The 17,151-nt window shown below is 38.4% G+C and overlaps 1 long non-coding RNA gene across 1 annotated transcript; it reads right to left on the bottom strand.

Moving 5' to 3' along the window:
• Nucleotides 1-597: 597 nt before the first annotated feature.
• Nucleotides 598-16,938, bottom strand: LOC148123897 (uncharacterized). Its single transcript, XR_015740337.1, has 4 exons — nucleotides 16,178-16,938; nucleotides 15,987-16,039; nucleotides 5,687-5,856; nucleotides 598-879 (listed from the first exon to the last, which is right to left on the bottom strand). It is a non-coding gene; the product is annotated as an uncharacterized LOC148123897 (long non-coding RNA).
• Nucleotides 16,939-17,151: the final 213 nt, after the last annotated feature.

The raw sequence follows: 17,151 nt of genomic DNA, 5'->3' as shown, positions 1-17,151 counted from the left end.
TGTATTTTCACAACCCAGAATGTTTACCTTCTAGTATCTCAGTTTGAGGGAAATCCACAATCTTTCCCACTTCTGTCTGACAATTTTGAAATTCAGAGAAGACTGTATTAATTTGTGCTCACATTCTTATCCTCAACTGACCCATAAGAGGCTCCAAAGGACATGATCTAACAATGTCTTAGGCTCTGAGTTGCCATAGGTCCTGGATTAATTTTAAAAAATCCCCTCAATTTTTTTCACTGAAGTAAAATAAAACAGAATGGTTCTTACTTCACGCATCCTGGTTTCCTTATTATCTATGAAATCCAGATAATATCACAGGTTACAATCTACAGATTAGATCAAGTGTATCTCTCTGACAGCAATAAATTAATTCCAGAGTCAATAAAGTACATACTTTCTACTTGAAACTCAGACACATACTTCACAATTCAACTATTTATGATTCTTCCATTCATGAACACTGACCCATTTTATGTTTCAGCTCTTTAAAAAAAATATTTTTGAGTTCCTCAACATTCTACTGTAGCTTACTTTAATAAAAGCATTTTATACCAAAAATAAGATATATATTTTTAAAAAACCCAAATATATGACCTCATGATCCCTGTAATAGGGATCAACGTCTTCCAACGGTTCTCCGATGAGCCAAGGAGGGGGCTTCCCATAAAGAACAGGCAGCTTTTTAAAAACTTTCAGATCAAGCTGTGGTTGAATATTTTCTTCTTGCGTTTCATTATTGGCCTTTTCTGAGGTTTTGGAGCGACTGGCTTCCTTCTCAGCAATTCTCTTTCTAACCGAATCCAAAGATTCAGGAGTGAAACGGAGGAAATTATGGGCCGTTGAAAAAGAAAAATTTGGCATCTTTCCGCACTGGGACTGTAAAAGGAGACAAATAAATGTCCTGATTGCAAGAGAAATACAGCTGATAGAGTCACATCAATACAGATGGATTTGTATATCAGACCATCAGCAAAATTTCACATATAGCAAATAGTATTTGGTTATTTAATTTCATCATATAAAGCCATGAAAGCTATTTACTTTGACAATTTACAGTCTATCTTTCCACTACATGCTTGGTTAACCTGGTTAACTTAAATTAGTAAACTTAAATCTAACTTAAGAGAAAATAAGATAGACTGCTCTGTTCTCCCCCAAAAATATATATATATATATATATATACATGATTAAGCTGGACAGTTTTTAGCTGAAGCCATCATTAAGAGGAAACCAGAAATTCTGCTCATTCATGAGTTGTCAAATACTGGTATAAAAGGACCATAAGAATCAAATATGGTCAGCCCCTTAATTATGAGAGCCGAACTAAATACTAACTTTGCACTTAGACAGGTGTTTGTTGCCCTATTCACATATATCACAGGCAACCAGTTTGGTGTAGAAATGCTAGCCTAGAAACCAGGAGATTGTGAGTTCTAATCCCACATTAGGTATGAAAGCCAGCTGGGTGACATTAGGCCAAAGCCATCACCAGAAGACTGAATTCTAGTCAAGCTTTAGGAATGAAAGCTGATGACTTTCGGCCAATCTCTCTCACTCTCAGCCCAACCCTCCTTACAGGATTGTTATTGTTGGGAAAATAGGAAGGAGTGTTAGATATGTTCATCACCTCTATATGGAATAAAAATCTAATAATCTACATTTACAAACAATATTTCTCAAATTCTCTGTCATTGATTGGGCCCTACGGAAAAATATATAGCCATGGAGCTGGGTAGTGCCGTGAAAGCTTCCCAACCCCACCTATTAACTAATTTTAATGTCACATTTTTAACCACTATTGCCCAATTTTTATATTCAATTTTTTGTTTTTAACATTTTATTTTTACAATGTCCCTCTGTAAGGCAGATGGACAGTTTTCAAATGTCTGAGGCAAGTTTTACCCTGAGAACCTTCAGGAATATTTCCATGAAGTTTTCCTGTCAACAGGATAGAAATCTTCTATTTTTAGACTTCTGGTGGCTCTTCCTTCGTGGACAGACCAAAGACCGTGATTGTGTACGGATTCAATCCGTGCTCTCTCTGTTGGAGGGCTCCAAACGAGGCCAGAACCACCCTGTAGGGGTGCTGAAGAAGGGGGAGACCGCCAGTTGGGTTGAGGGGAGCCACATCTCCCCTTCCTGGTTAGGCATACTCTTTCTGAAGATGGGCTGCAGCAGTGGCCAAATATGGCCACCCTGAAGAAGAAGAGCTAATCGGGACAAAGATCATGCTGAAGCGGTAAAGAAGTGGACAGTGTGAAGACCGGGCTAATCAGGCGCAACATCTGGATATAAAGATACCCCAGAATTAAGATACTAAGAAATTTTTAAGACAGTAAAAGAGGTGACCAGAGAAAGTGAAAGGAAAAATTGACAGCTGAAAGTGGCTTTGAACTTAGAAAGGAATTAAATTCAAAGAGGAAGCCAGTAGAAAATATCTGTTTAAATTGGATAAATACATGATTTTCGCACTAAATAGGCATAATTAAAGGCTGAACTTGAATGTGTCAAAAAACAACAACCAGAAATTGATAATTGGATTTATTGCACTTTTAAAATGTAAAAGCCCTAAACAGAGAAAAAAGAAAGTGGAAAAAAAGGAAAGATTTCAGTGACTCTTTAAAAAATGCTTGGTTCTTTCAAAAGTGGAATTTGATACAAAGCAAGAGAAACTTTGTTACAATAAAATAGAAACCCTGCAAAATGAAAACACAGAATATTAAGATAAAAGAAAGAGAGAAGAAATTACCTTGGGATTGTTTGGTGATTATGACATAAACCTAAACTTATGGATATTGGACTATTTGACAACATTGGAAAAAATTTAAAGAGGAATTAAGAGAAGCTGATTGTTAGAAATAAACATCAAAGACGCTGGTTGAATTAAACTACTGGACAATTGATTTGGATTTAAATATTAAAGAAAGGAATAAAGGAATAAAGAAAACCTAAAAGAAGTGTACAAAAATGGCAGAACTCTTTTTGGAAATAATAATGGAACTAAGATATACAGTATAAAGGAAATAGTACAGGAAAGAAATGAACCGTGTTGTATTGCCTTACAACTAATAGAAATGGCGATTGTGGAGAACAAAGAACAAGGAGTGCAGAAGGGGAGGAGCCAATCAAAGCTGGCCAGCTTTAACAAACAAATGGAACAACAAACACTAAAGCGAAAGGGAAAAATAATGGAAATTAAAACTTGGAGGTCTGAGGAGATAATTAAAAAGGGAAATGTTTGGAAAGCCAAACAAAAAAAAGGAAACAGCAGAAAAGGGAATTACAGAAGAAAACTTTAAAGAGCGAGGGGGATAAAAATTGGAGTAAGATATGGAGGGGAAAAATGAGGGGAAAAAGAGGTAATAAGAGAAAGGAGCAGAAAATAAAGAGATATGGAAATTGAACAAAAATTAAAATAAATTGTTCAGTTAGGAGACATAGAGATAGTGGGTAGATATAGATTAAAAAAGGGGGATTCTGCAAGGTAATGCGTACTAATCTAAATGTATTTGAAGTGATAAATGATTTAGAATGTAGCTAAACTTATGTGGGGTATTTTTGCTATGGGACTATTGTTATTATCAAATTATACATAGACATAATTGGAATAAATGTGAAAATGGGAAGTTATAAGTATGTTAAATATGGTTAATAAAATTAAGAATATACCTAAAATGTACTATGAGGATTGTTATAAAAAGATTAATAACAGTTTTCATGATATATTGAGTAGATTAATGTACTTGAAATAATAAATGAATTAGAATGTAATCAAGGGGAAAATATCATGCAAAATCTGCCTTAAAATATAGATCTGGTATGCAGTAGCTAGGAGATTGTTACTAACTCAAAAAAAAAAAAAACTAAAATGTGATTATATTATATCAATACTATGAATCAAAGGGGAGTTAATTGAATGATGTATAAGACAAAGGAGTGGCACACTCAAATTAGTAGTTAAAGGGGGAGATCTTTGAATTATTAGAACTACGATGGAATTTTTTGAATAATGAAGTAAGAGTATGTGATGAATTTGCAAATGTGACAGATAAAAGTATAAGTACAATGAGTATAGAACAAGAAATAAGATTTTAAAATATTTTATAAAGACATGAGAATAAAGAAAAATGAATGAAGCTAAGATGAATAGAAAATATATATAATGTGAAGAATATAAGAACGTTTGAGAAAATTTATAGAAACTATAAATGTAATGATATGATATGAAACTGACTGTGAAAAATGAATATGTAACTAAAGTCATATTTGTATGGAAATGTAAAAACCTGGAATCACACTGTTCACTAAAAGAGATATGAAATATAAAAATAAAAAACTTTTTATAAAAAAAGAAATCTTCTATTTTTAAATAGATATGACAGATGATAGACAGACAGACAGACAGATGATAGATAAGATAGTAAGATAGATGATACATAAGAGATGGATGGATGGATGGAAGATGATAGATAGATAGATAGAGAATGACACAGACATTTTATTTCTGTAAAGCCTATTGCTTTAAAGCTTTGGTTCATGTAACAAAATGGAGGAGAAAATATATGCATTAAAATCAAAGATATAAATATACTGAACAAGAAGCAGAAAGGAGAGGGGCAAATAAGGTTGGGAAAGTTTCATTTTTCTCAGAAACTCATGTTAAAAGCACTGGTTTCAAATTTTAACTTGTTTTTAAAACAGAAAATTTATCTTAAAATAATATCGATAGGATACCAATTTTTGTTTTAAGTTTAAATCTTCATAACATTTGTGATAACCATTTCATATAATTTTTATTGCTACAGATCTTCTTATAAATGTCTATTGAGTGAATATTCATTTCAACTACAACAAAAGACAGAAATAAAGTCTTGAAAAATGCATTTTTATAACAAAGTTAATGATGCTGCCTTGGGTTCTTTACAAAAATAAGGATAAAGGTAAATTTTAATTTTAAAATTAAAATTTTACTTTTCAAAAAATTGAAAAAGATGGGACAGATACAGTGACCTTTATATAAGCTAGCTTTAATTCTTCAGAAGTCAAACAAACACAAAACTTAGAAGGTGAGATCTGTGATCTCTCTCTCACACAACAGCAAGATAATGGTGGAAAAAAATATTCTCCTTCCGTCTGCAGCTTCAAGGAACACCCAAGACCCAACTCAGAGGAAGCAGATCTTTGAAACATACTTGAAAGAATATGATACTGAAGCAAGGGGAAGAAGGAAAACTGGATTTTTCCAAGAACTGTAAATAAACCAGAATGTTATGCAAACTATAAAACAAAGCCATAGTAAACAGATACATTACAATATTAACATACAACTATCCTTGTCAAACAATACCTTGTTTTTAGGGCCCTATAGATTACATAATGATCTAAATTCTAATAGATCAGTAACTGGGACTATAAACAACCAGCAGAATTTCATCAACTATAAAACCGCATGCAAGATATTTGAAAATACACATTAACTTTATATTAATTAGACTCTACATCAAATACCCTATATAATCTTTAAAAAGATTCTTAAAATGTTAACTATCAACTCTCCATATTTTATATACTTTTCTTGCTTAAAAGAATGACTAAAAATAAGAAATTACTTCGCTCATTGTTTCATATAATTTCACAATTCATGATAAGTACATATTTCTCCTTAATAATATCCGGACTCACTTAATCTTATTGAAGATTCTTTTGTCATCTGATTAATTCTTTTCAAAGCAGCAAATACTCTGTTCAAATAACAGTGATATTCCTTTCTTGCTGTTTCTTGCTCTGGAGAGGGTTGGTTCTCCGGGCTTCTGGTAGAATGGGGATGTGAAGAAAAAAATGCATGTTTCATGCTGAAAGAAACAAATGAGATTTCAAGAGATATCCCAGGAAATAAATTAATGTGGGGAAATAAATGGAGATGGCGATTATCAACTTTTAAGTAGAAATGAGTTATTTCACCACTGTAGAAGCACTGTGAAGCTAATAACACAAAAAGGTTTTGCTCATCAAAATAGAGGGAAAGGGGCAATTAGACAATATTACTTCTTGCAGTCTCTTAAATTGCAGCACTAAGTGAGCCAGCAAGTCTATTTCATATACTTTATTTTCATGGTGACTCCTTTGATAGTAATTAAATACAGTTTTGTATGAAATTCTCACTGAAATTTCCTTTCCAGTATAGACAGGCAATCGGTCTGAATGCTTATCTATAGTATAGTATGGTGAGCTTTTAAATGGTTACTCTTTCCTCTGATTCTGATTAGAATCAGTATAATACTGAAATAATACTGATTAGGCAGTATTGAAAGAACAGTATAGGTATAGGTAGTCCTTGACTTATGACCAGAATTGAGCCCAAAATTTATGTTGTTAATGAAGACAGTTAAGTGACTTTTGTCCAATTTTATAATCTTTTTTGACACGGTTAAGTAAATCAAGGTAGTTGCTAAGTTAGGAACGTGGTTGTTAAATGAATCTGGCTTCCCCATTGACTGCTTGTCAGTAGATCACAAAAGGGGATCATATGATCTCTGCATCCCTCATAAATATGAACCAGCTGCCAAGCATCTGAATTTTGATTACATAACCATGAGGATATGCCACAATGGTCATAAGTGAGTCACTTATGAACATAGGTCACTTTTTAGAGTGCCTTTGTAAGTTTGAACAGTCATTAAACAAATAATTTTAAGTCTAGGATTATCTGTATACAAAAGGAACCACTTGCATGATAAGTTGAGCCTGGTAAGTTTGGACCTTCCCACTGTTGGGAAATTTGCCATCACTGTTGTTGATCTCAATCCTGTTTTTATTGCTTTTCTTTCAACTCATTGCAGGTGTCCTGGCTTTTCTTCAAAGAAATGAATGACATTTTTTTGACATGGTTTTCCCTTTGACATTCAAACTAAGATTTTGAAAAAGTAGGACAGAAAGCATGTTGATGCTTTTGAACTTGGCATTTGAAAATAATACCATGGGTACTATCAAAACCATCAACAAATCAATCCAGCAACCAACAAGAAGTCTAACTTGAGATACAATGACCAGGCTCAAATAACCAAGTTGTGGATACATTATTCCAAATATCCAGTTCCTGTGAAAAGTCCATAATTCTGGGAAAGATAGATGGAAACAACAAACAACAAAACAACAGAAACCAGCAGCAGAGTGACATATTGTACTTAATTACAGCAATACTGTTAGAAGAATTGAAAGGCCCCATTTTATGACCTTTCTTGCCAGTTGTTAATTGAATCACTTCAGTTGTTCAGTTAATCACATAGTTGTTAAGTGAATTTGGCTTCCCCTATTGACTTTGCTTGCCAGAAAGTCGCAAAAGGTGATTACACGATCTGGGACATTGCAACAGTCATAAGTAAGAGTCAGTCGCCAAGTGTCTGAATTTTGATGACATGGCTATGGAGATGCTGCAATGGTTTTAAGCCATAAGTCATTTTTTTTCAGTGCTGTTGTAACTTTGGTCACTAAATTAATTGTTATAAATTGAGGACTATGTGTAATGTCTGGAAGGTCTATCTATCAAATGTAATCAATAAGATTGACACTGATTTGATGGCATATAATCATTCAATCAGCTCAGAGGGAAGCCAGGTTAGCTTATTGAACAAAAATCAGACAAAATGATTGTGTTGGAAGCATTTTAAAGACAGTTATAATTGCATAAGCTTTTATGGATCTTAGACAATTTAGATGCTGAGAATGTTCATTCATTCAGCTATCATGAAGATTGCAGCTATGAGCTCAGACTTCATCAGGAATCTTTGATTTTTTTCTCCCTGCAAGTTGCACCATTCATAATTATTTGCTATAAATTGGAATTATGAAAACAAATAGCAAAGATTTTTTAGACTATCCTTAATTCTGATTTATACCCTAATTAACAACATTTACTTCCCCTTTTGTTTAAAATTTGGAAACTTTCCTGTTTCTCTCTCTCTCTCTCTCTCTCTCTCTCTCTCTCTCTCTCTCTCTATCATCTAGCTATCTAGCTATATTATAGAACAATATATACACTATAAAACAATGTGGAAGCTGTACCATAAAATGTCTAACAGGATATGAGCAACTATTCCTTTATAGTAATTACACATGAAAGCCTTTGCTGCTCAGATAATTTCTTGGTCTTTTAAGTGGTTTAAAAAGCAGTGAATAAATGGACCCTTTCACAATATTTATAAGTTAGAAATGCATCTACTTTAACACTATTTATGCCCATTGAGAACAAAGCAATTGGTGTTCTGAATATTTAATTCAAATGTTTCCAATTAAGTTAGCGATAATATTCCAGACTAATAGAGTTGGTGGGATTGTTGTATTCTTTCTATACAGCAGACTATTATCTCTTAATACTTCCAATCATCCTAGTAAGAATGGGTGTGAAACAAGAGTATAATGCATTAGTTATGTATAGATGTACTTGGCAACGGATTGCTGAACTAGTCTGAAGTAATCCAGAGAGTCAAATCAACTAACTGGTTAGATGGTGGTGTCCTCATCTGGGAGAGATGGCAAAGATTGGTGGGAGCTGGTCTATGCATAGGGAAAGGGGCAAGCCATAACCTCAGGGTAATTATAGGCATAAGTAAAACAGAATAAGAGTTGGAAGGGCCCTTAGAGGTCTTCTATCCAATCCCCTGCTCAAGCAGGAGACCCTATTCCATTTCAGACAAATCATTGTCCAATCTTTCCTTGAAAACTCCAGGGTTGGAGCACCCACAACTTCTGGAGGCAGGTCATTCCACTGATTAATTGTTCAAACTGTCAGGGAATTTCTCCTTAGTTCTACATTTGTTCTCTCCTTGATTAGTTTCCATCCATGGCTTCTTGTCCTGCCTTCAGGTGTTTTGGAGTGGACTCAGTGCCTTATTATACTGATTCAGCACTGATGCCCAAAGTTTGGTTGTTGCATTTTAGTGGCCCTGAATGTTAGATTGGCCTGTAATAAATTTTCCTTCATATAGGCATGCAATAGCAAGTCTGAACATGGTTGAAGCGTTCTCAGGAATATCCCCGCATAGATTTTGACCTCAACCCCAAGGTGGAGTCATCCAGGAAATTCCAGTTGCTTTCAAATGGAGCTATATATATATATATATATATAATTGGATGTAAGACCATTGGTGAAGATGGAATGTTCATTATGGGACCACAGTTACTAGATAGCCTTTAGCTCCATGTCCTCATTGCCTGGTTGACATAGATATTAGAATTGTTAGCCTTATGGTGCTGGAGAACTTCTCTGGAACCAGGGTCAGAGTAGCCTGAGAGTTCCTGCAACTGAGTTGAGGGTTGAGAAAAAGGCCCTGAAAAATTATATTCTCTAAAGCTTTGGAGTGTTAATATAGCAATTCTGTAGTAAGTGCCTTAATTTGGAGAGATTCCTATCTACAGGTATCCTTGACTTATGATCACAATTGAGCCCAACATTTCTATTTCTAAGCAAGACAGTTTTGCCCTATTCTGTGACTTTTCTTGCCACAGTTGTTAAGTTAATCGCTGCAGTTGTTAAATTAATAACAACTTATTTGTTGTTTAAGTGAATTTGGCTTCCACGCTGACTTTGTCAAGAAGGTCACAAAAGACATTCACATAACCCTGGGACACTGTAACAATCAAAAATATTAACCAGTTGCCAAGCATCCAAATTATGATCACATGCCCATGGGGATGCTGCAACAGTTATAAGTGTGAAAAACTGTCATAAGTCACTTTTTTTCAATGCCCTTCTAACTTCGAATAGTCCCCAAATGAAATCTTTTAAGTCGAGGATTACCTGAATAGGTATCAATAATCATACTACTCTGAACACCTCGTTTCAATAAGCAAAGAAATAGTAAGAGAATACTTGTCTGATCTTGATGAACACAAATCACTGGGGCCTGATGGATTACATCCCAGAGTTTTAAAGGAGCTGGCAGAGGTCATCTCAGAACCACTGCATCATATCTTTCAAAAATCCTGGAGCACTGGGGAATTACCAGAGGACTGGAAAAGAGCTGATGTGGTTCCCATCTTCAAAAAAGGAAAAAAAAGAACAGAAAACTATAGACCAATTAGCCTAACATCAATACCTGGGAAGATACTGGAAAAGATAATAAAAAAACAGATCTGCCAACATGTAGAAACAAGTAAAGTAATAACTAGCAGTCAGCATGGGTTTATTAAAAACAGATCATGCCAAACTAACCTTATTTCATTCTTCAACATGTTTAGTTGGACATTCTTCAACTAAATTAGTAGACCAGCGAAATACTGTGGACATAATATATTTAAATTTCAGCAAGGCATTCGACAAAGTAGACCTGCTTTCTAGCAAGCTAGAAAAAAATGGAATAGATAGCACCACCACCAGATGGACTCGCAACTGGCTGACAAACTGTACTCAACGAGTAGTCCTTAACGGGTCTAAGTCTACATGGAGGAAAGTAAGCAGTGGAGTGCCACAAGGTTGTCTTAGGCCCAGTACTCAATATGTTCATTGACTTAGATGAGGGAATTGACGGGGAATTTACCAAATTTGCAAATGATACTAAGCTGGCAGGAATAGCTAACACCCAAAAAGATAGGCTCAAGATCCAGATAGATTTTGACAGACTAGAACACTGGGCTGTAGCTAACAAAATGAAATTCAATGTAGAGAAAAATAAAGTCCTACACTTTGGCAAGAAAAACCAAAAGTACACATACAGACTGAGTGAAACCAGGCTCAATAGCAGTAACTGTGAGAGGGATCTTGGGGTCTTAGTGTAGAGCAGCAGCCAAAAAAGCTAATGCAATCCTAAATTGCATTAACAGAGGGATACAATCAAGATCAAGGGAGATATTAATACCACTCTATCAAGCCTTAGTAAGACCACATCTAGAGTATTGCATCCAGTTTTGGTTACCACATTATAAAAAAAATGTTGAGACTCTAGAAAAAGTACAGAGAAGAGCAACCAGGATGATTAGGGGACTGGAGGCTAAAACATATGAAGAACGGTTACAGGAACTGGGCATGGCTAGTCTAGTGAAGAGAAGGACCAGGGGAGACATGATAGCAGTCTTCCAATATTTGACGGGTTGCCACAGAGGGGAGGAAGTGGACAAGCTATTCTCCAAGGCACCCAAAGGCTAGACAAGGAGTAATGGATGGAAACTGAACAAGGGGAGATTTAATCTGGAAATAAGGAGAAACTTTCTGACAGTGAGAACAATCAACCAATGGAACAGAAGTTGCCCTCGGAAGTGGTGGGAGCGCCATCACTTGAGACTTTCAAGAAGAGATTGGACTGCCATTTGTCAGAAATGGTGTAGGGTCTCCCGCTTGGGCGAGGGGTTGGACTAGATAATCTACAAGGTCCCTTCCAACTCTGATTATCTGTTATCTGTTATCATTTCTGGTTCTTTGCACCTGATGTTAAGTTGTGGAAAAGACGACTCGAGACCAGTTAATCTTTAGTTGCTTTTAATTTTCTTCTTGGTAACTGAACGACAATGGAGCCGCGGCAGCCTCTTTTATTGCCGCTGCTCGTGGCTCGTGGCCAATGATGGCTATTCAATTTTCCCGCCATCGGACGAACCAATCAGAACAGAACATTCAAACATTCAAATATATAACACCCCTCCCTATGTGGTACAGTCCCACCAATCAGGCCACCCCTATGTTACGTAGTCACGTAAATAGGTGGGGCTTTTATGGTTCCTATTGGACCTGTGCAATTCAGTCGTGGTGTTGTCTTCGGACTGCACGGACAAGATGGCTGTTCCTCCCGTCCTCTTCTGTGGAACCTCCTGGAAGGTGGAGTCAGCCATGGCACTCCTGCCTGGCCTTTCTGGGCTGGTTGACTCAGCTTGGCTGCTCCTGCCAGGAGTGGCTTCATGATGGTATTCCGATGCCTGCTCCAGTCCTCTGAAGTTTTCTTCTTCTCCAGGTACATGATTTTGATTTCCCCTCGGGGCTAATGGTGCTGTTAGTTGTGTGTTGTTGTTAGGGTTTGTTTTGTTATTTTTCGTGTTTGTGGAGGATCTCCCCCTCCCCTCTCATTTATGTTTGAGGGGTCTCCCCCCTCTCTGGTTTGGTTATTATTTTGGTTTAAAGTTTTATTTGGTTCTTGTGTTTGTGTGGGCTCTTCCCCTTCTTTCCTTTGGTTGTTGGTGTTTCTTAATATGGCCCTTGATCTGAGTTGGTCTATATGTCTCCTCCAGCTCTTTCCGTCGTCTGTCTCTACCCTGTATGACCGGGGTCCTGTTACTTGGATTATTTTAGCTGGTATCCATAATGGCTTCCCTGTTAGGTTTTTGGGATAGACCAGGTCCCCTGTTTTAAATGTACGGCATTTACTGGAGGAGTCTGTCGGTTTTTCTGTGCTATATGTGGGGAGTAGTCTATCTAAACTAGATCTTAGTTTTCTGCCCATCAATGGTTCTGCTGGGCTTTTATTAGTCATGGCATTTGGCGTGATGTGCTGTATTGTTAGCAATTTATATTTTTTTTACTGGATATCTCCAGCTTCTAGCCTGTGTAATGTTTCTTTGGTAAAACGGACCATGTGTTCCGCCCGTCCATTTGTAGCCGGCCGACCCGGTACTGTTAAAGCATGTCTTATACCTAGTTCGGCTAGGAACCTCTCAAATGTTAGTGCAGTGAATTGCGGTCCATTATCAGATACAACTAAATCGGCAATCCATGCATTGCAAAAAGTTTTCTTAGTTGTCTAGCCAATTTGAGTAAGCATCTATTAAGAATGTATGCCCTTTTGTTGGTCCAGCAAAATCAATGTGTATTCTAGACCATGGGCCCCTAGGTCTTTCCCAGTCAAGTACAGGTGCAGAAGGGGGTGCAGGTCTAGATTCCTGGCGTTTGCACGTTGCTACCCATTTCCTATATCCAAATCCATCCCTGGCCACCATACATAACTCCTAGCCAGGGATTTCATTCGGACAATACCTGGGTGACCTTCATGTAATAGTTTAAGTTATTTGTTCCCTCAATCTGTCTGGTATGATCACTCTATCCCCCCACAGTACACATCCTTTAAAAATTGACAGCTAAGTTTGTCTGTGCCGAAATGGTTTAACGGTCTCGTCGCTTTCGGTCTCTGGCCACCCTTTACCTACCCAATTTAAAATCCGCGCCAGGATTCTGTCTCTCGTGGTTTCCTTTGCAATGTCTGTTGCTGTTATGGGTAGGTTTGCCAGCGTCTCAATGTGCAGTGTTGATGTGGTTGGTGCAGGATCATCCTCTAACTCAGGTAGGGGAGAATGGCTCAGGGCATCAGCATGTGTTATGTTCTTTCCCGGCCGGTAGATTAATTTGTAGTTGTATGCAGCAAGGAATTCGGACCACCTCGTCATTCACGGTGATAATATGTTGGGTGTGGGTTTGTTTCCTGCGAGTATTCCTAAAAGAGGTTTACGATTGGTGACCAGTGAAAATCTCCTGCCATAGATGTACTCGTGGAACTTTTTAACTCTGGTTATTGAGGCCAGTGCTTCTCTATCCAATTGGCTGTAGTTCCGCTCCGCTTTTGCTAGAGTTTTTGAATGGAATGCGATTGGTGGTTCTCTTCCATCAGGTAATATGTGGCTGAGTATGGCCCTGACGCCAAAGGGTGACGCATCGTAGGTTAACATTAGTGGCAGGGTCTCTCTATATTGGATTAGTACACAGTCTGATGTAATTAAGTCTTTGATTCCCTGGAATGCGGTTTCTTCTCATCGCCCCGAGGTCCAGGTAGCTTTCTTATCCAGCAACCTGTGTAGTGGTTCTGCTATCGTTGCCTTCTGCGGCAAAAATACATTGTAAAAATTAATAAGCCCAGAGAAGGCCTGTAAATCTGTTTAATTTTCAGGTCTGGGAGCTCCCTTGATTGCTCTGATTTTGTTTTCAGTGGGGTGGATCCCTTCCTTATCTATAAGGTATCCCAGGAATTCAACCTTATCAGTGGCTAATTGGCATTTTTCTCTTTTAACTTTAAGTCCCGCCTCTTTAATTTTTTCTAAGACCTCACTCAAACAGTCTTCAAGTTGTTTTTCGTCCTTGGCTGATATCAGCACGTCATCAAAATATGGCACTACCCCTTTAATTCCTTGCAGTAAGCGCTCCATTAGACTCTGAAATACCCTTGGGGCCACGCTAACTCCGAATTGTAGTCTTTTGCATTTGAATGCCCCTCTATGAGTCACTACTGTTTGGGCTTCCGCGGTTTCTGAGTCAATTGGCAACTGTTGATAATCTTGCGCACGGTCTAATTTCGCGAAAATTCTACCTCCCCCCAAAGAGCGTAACAGGTGTTGTACCACCGGAACTGGGTATGCGCTTTGTTGTAGTGCATGGTTGAGGGTGGCCTTGTAGTCTCCGCAGGTGCATACAGACCCATCTGGTTTGATAGGAGTCACAATTGGGGTTTCCCACCTTGCGTGGTCTATTCGCACGCTCCTCCAGTGTCTCTTAGGGCTGTGACAAAATTGCCGATGCTCTCGTCTTCCTTTTGGTCGTGCTTGTAAAATTCGTGTCGCTTGATAAGGTATGAGACGGTTGGTGTATAATGGGCTTGTAGTAACTTGTCTAAATCCGGCCACAAAATTTTCTTTACATCGTGGGGTGAGGCCAATGCCTTTGCCATTTTGAAGACTGTGGGTCCACAGTGGGTGAGGAAAACGGCTCTCTTCCTATTGTCGGAGATTCCGTGGAGCTTGTTCCCTTCTAGGAACATGAGGAATCGGTCGATGTACGATTCCCAGTCTTCCGTTTCTGTGTTGAACGGTGTAGGTGGCGAGTTGTTGCCGGCCATCTCGTCTAGCTCAGTTCTCATTGCCACATGTTCAACTGGTCTCCTTGTCTCAGTATCCCATCCTCGTCGCCAGTGTTAAGTTGTGGGAAAGAAGACTCGAGACCAGTTAATCTTTAGTTGCTTTTAATTTTCTTCTCGGTAACTGAATGACAACGGAGCTGCGGCAGCCTCTTTTATAGCGGCTGCTCACGGCTCGCGGCCAATGATGGCTATTCAATTTTCCCGCTGTCGGCCGAACCAATCAGAACGGAACATTCAAACATTCAAATATATAACACCTGACATTTGCCACCATAAATCGGATCCAGTTCACAAGGCCCCAACATACAGTGGATATTAGATCTGGGATTTATCTGGGGCGCCGTGATATGACCTGGATGTAGAGTCCCTTGTCATGGTCAGTTCAGAGCTACTCTGCATGGGAAGAAAATTGGACCTGGTTGACTGGCCTCCCCAGGTGTCTGATTTTGTTGTGTTCAGAGATGCTTGGGGTTGTTCCTGAGACACTGGTGCATGCTTTGTTTCTATCTCCTCTACATTGTTATTTTTACAAATAACTCAAGGTGGTACAGATATTTAACACACCTTTTATCCTCGCAACCTAAGGTGACCTAGACCGAGAAAGAGGGAGGGCCCATAATCACCCAGTGGCTTTCATGCTGTGGTGTGGAAAGGGAACTTCACGAAGACAGTAGTGTCACAAAAAAACAGGAAAAGACCAAGGGGAACATCAGGTCAGCCAGAAAACAAACTTACATAGGAAAAGGAATCAAATAAAAAGTATTAAAGAATCCCTATAGACAAAAGCCTAAGTAATTAAGAAAACTAGAAAGATAGGAAAAGAAAACAAAAGATAATTTAGAAAACCCTTACAAACACAGGACATACCAAGTAAGCAAAACAAACAGACAAAAGACACAAAAAAATATAAATTGCAAAAGGGACAGACAGGAGATTGCCACAGAATATGAAAAACTATTTTAAAGCTAAAAGAGATTACAGAAAACCAACAATACAATCTGGCCACACTGCGGAGTTTGCCTTCTGTACCCCGCGGAGTTTGCCCTTTGGCGGGAATAAAGACAAACTCAAACAGGATTAGAAACATTAGGCACAAATTACAAACACTCACACAAAATCAACTTACAAAGGGAGAAAAGGGTATAAAAAAACTAGGGACTTACCATAAGAAACTAGCTAGCCCAGGAACGCAGACTTCTCGCTGTTCTCCGCCTTCCTGAAAAATAAAAAGAACCAGCTTTCAAGCAGTTGTCCGTATCCTTGCGCCAGAGCTCTCCCAGTGGGAAAATCGAATCCTCAAAAGAAAGGCATTTTGACACCTTTCAACAATGCCTAAGGCAGGACTAGAACTCACCATCTCCTGGTGATTGGCCCAGAATCACTCGACTTTTATGCCTAAGGCAGAAATTGAACTCCTGCTGTCCAATGGTACCTTAACCACCAAACCAAACTGGCTCACATTGTGACTGGGCTTTGAATCATAGTTTGGACCGAGAAGGCAACAGCTGCCTTGCATTAAGGCCTCCCTGTCCACAGGTCCCATGTTTTTTCACAGGACTTTCAGTAGAATGAAACAGTTGGAAGTCCGATGGACAAGACAAGCAAATCCAACCAAATGTATCAAGTCTGCAAGCAGCCCCAATGAAGGCAACCCAGAAGCCTCATGTGGGGGGCAGAGGAAGTCTCCCAGGTAGAGTGTGAAGTCTACTGAAGATAGCTAGTAAAACGTGAGCTGCCATCTGGCTGTGTAGAGTTTGAACAGTTGACCTCTGTAATCCAAGTATTACTTCATGACAAAGTAAGCCAAAGATTAGCAGGCAGTTATTTATACAGACACGATTTTGAAGTCTGGTTTAACTTTTTCTGGAATTTTCTTTAGCTGATGAGTACTACTTATTTCCTCGTTACAGAAGACATTGTATTTTTAAAAAACAATTTGAATATTAATTCGTCTGAAATTACGGTTACATATGTTGAGGGGTGACAAGGGGCAATAATTATTGGATATTTTTTTAAAAAATTCTCGGTAGCTTCAGACAATCAAAATCACGAAAAGGGTTCAAAAGGGCGAAAAATTGAAACGGCGGGAAATGCGGCCCGAAACGACCCGAAGGCGGAGCTTATCTCAATTGTGATGACGGAGTGCAGTGGACCCGAAGCACCGCGCCCTCCCGCTGCAGCCGCCTCCAAATCTCGCGAGATGAAAAACAATCTCGAGCGCGGTTTCACAATAACCGCTGCTATAGCAACCGCGCAAAACACACCCACGCGTAACGCCCCTTTTTCTACTCAGTCCCGCCTCAGTGCCTGAGTTAAAAAGGAGACAAC

Source organism: Pseudonaja textilis, chromosome Z (assembly GCF_049901715.1).
Source record: "Pseudonaja textilis isolate UNSWEBS1 chromosome Z, rPseTex1.2, whole genome shotgun sequence".
NCBI lineage: Eukaryota > Metazoa > Chordata > Lepidosauria > Squamata > Elapidae > Pseudonaja > Pseudonaja textilis.
Note: the sequence above shows the minus strand (reverse complement) of the source record. Positions and strands in the feature narration are given on the sequence as shown.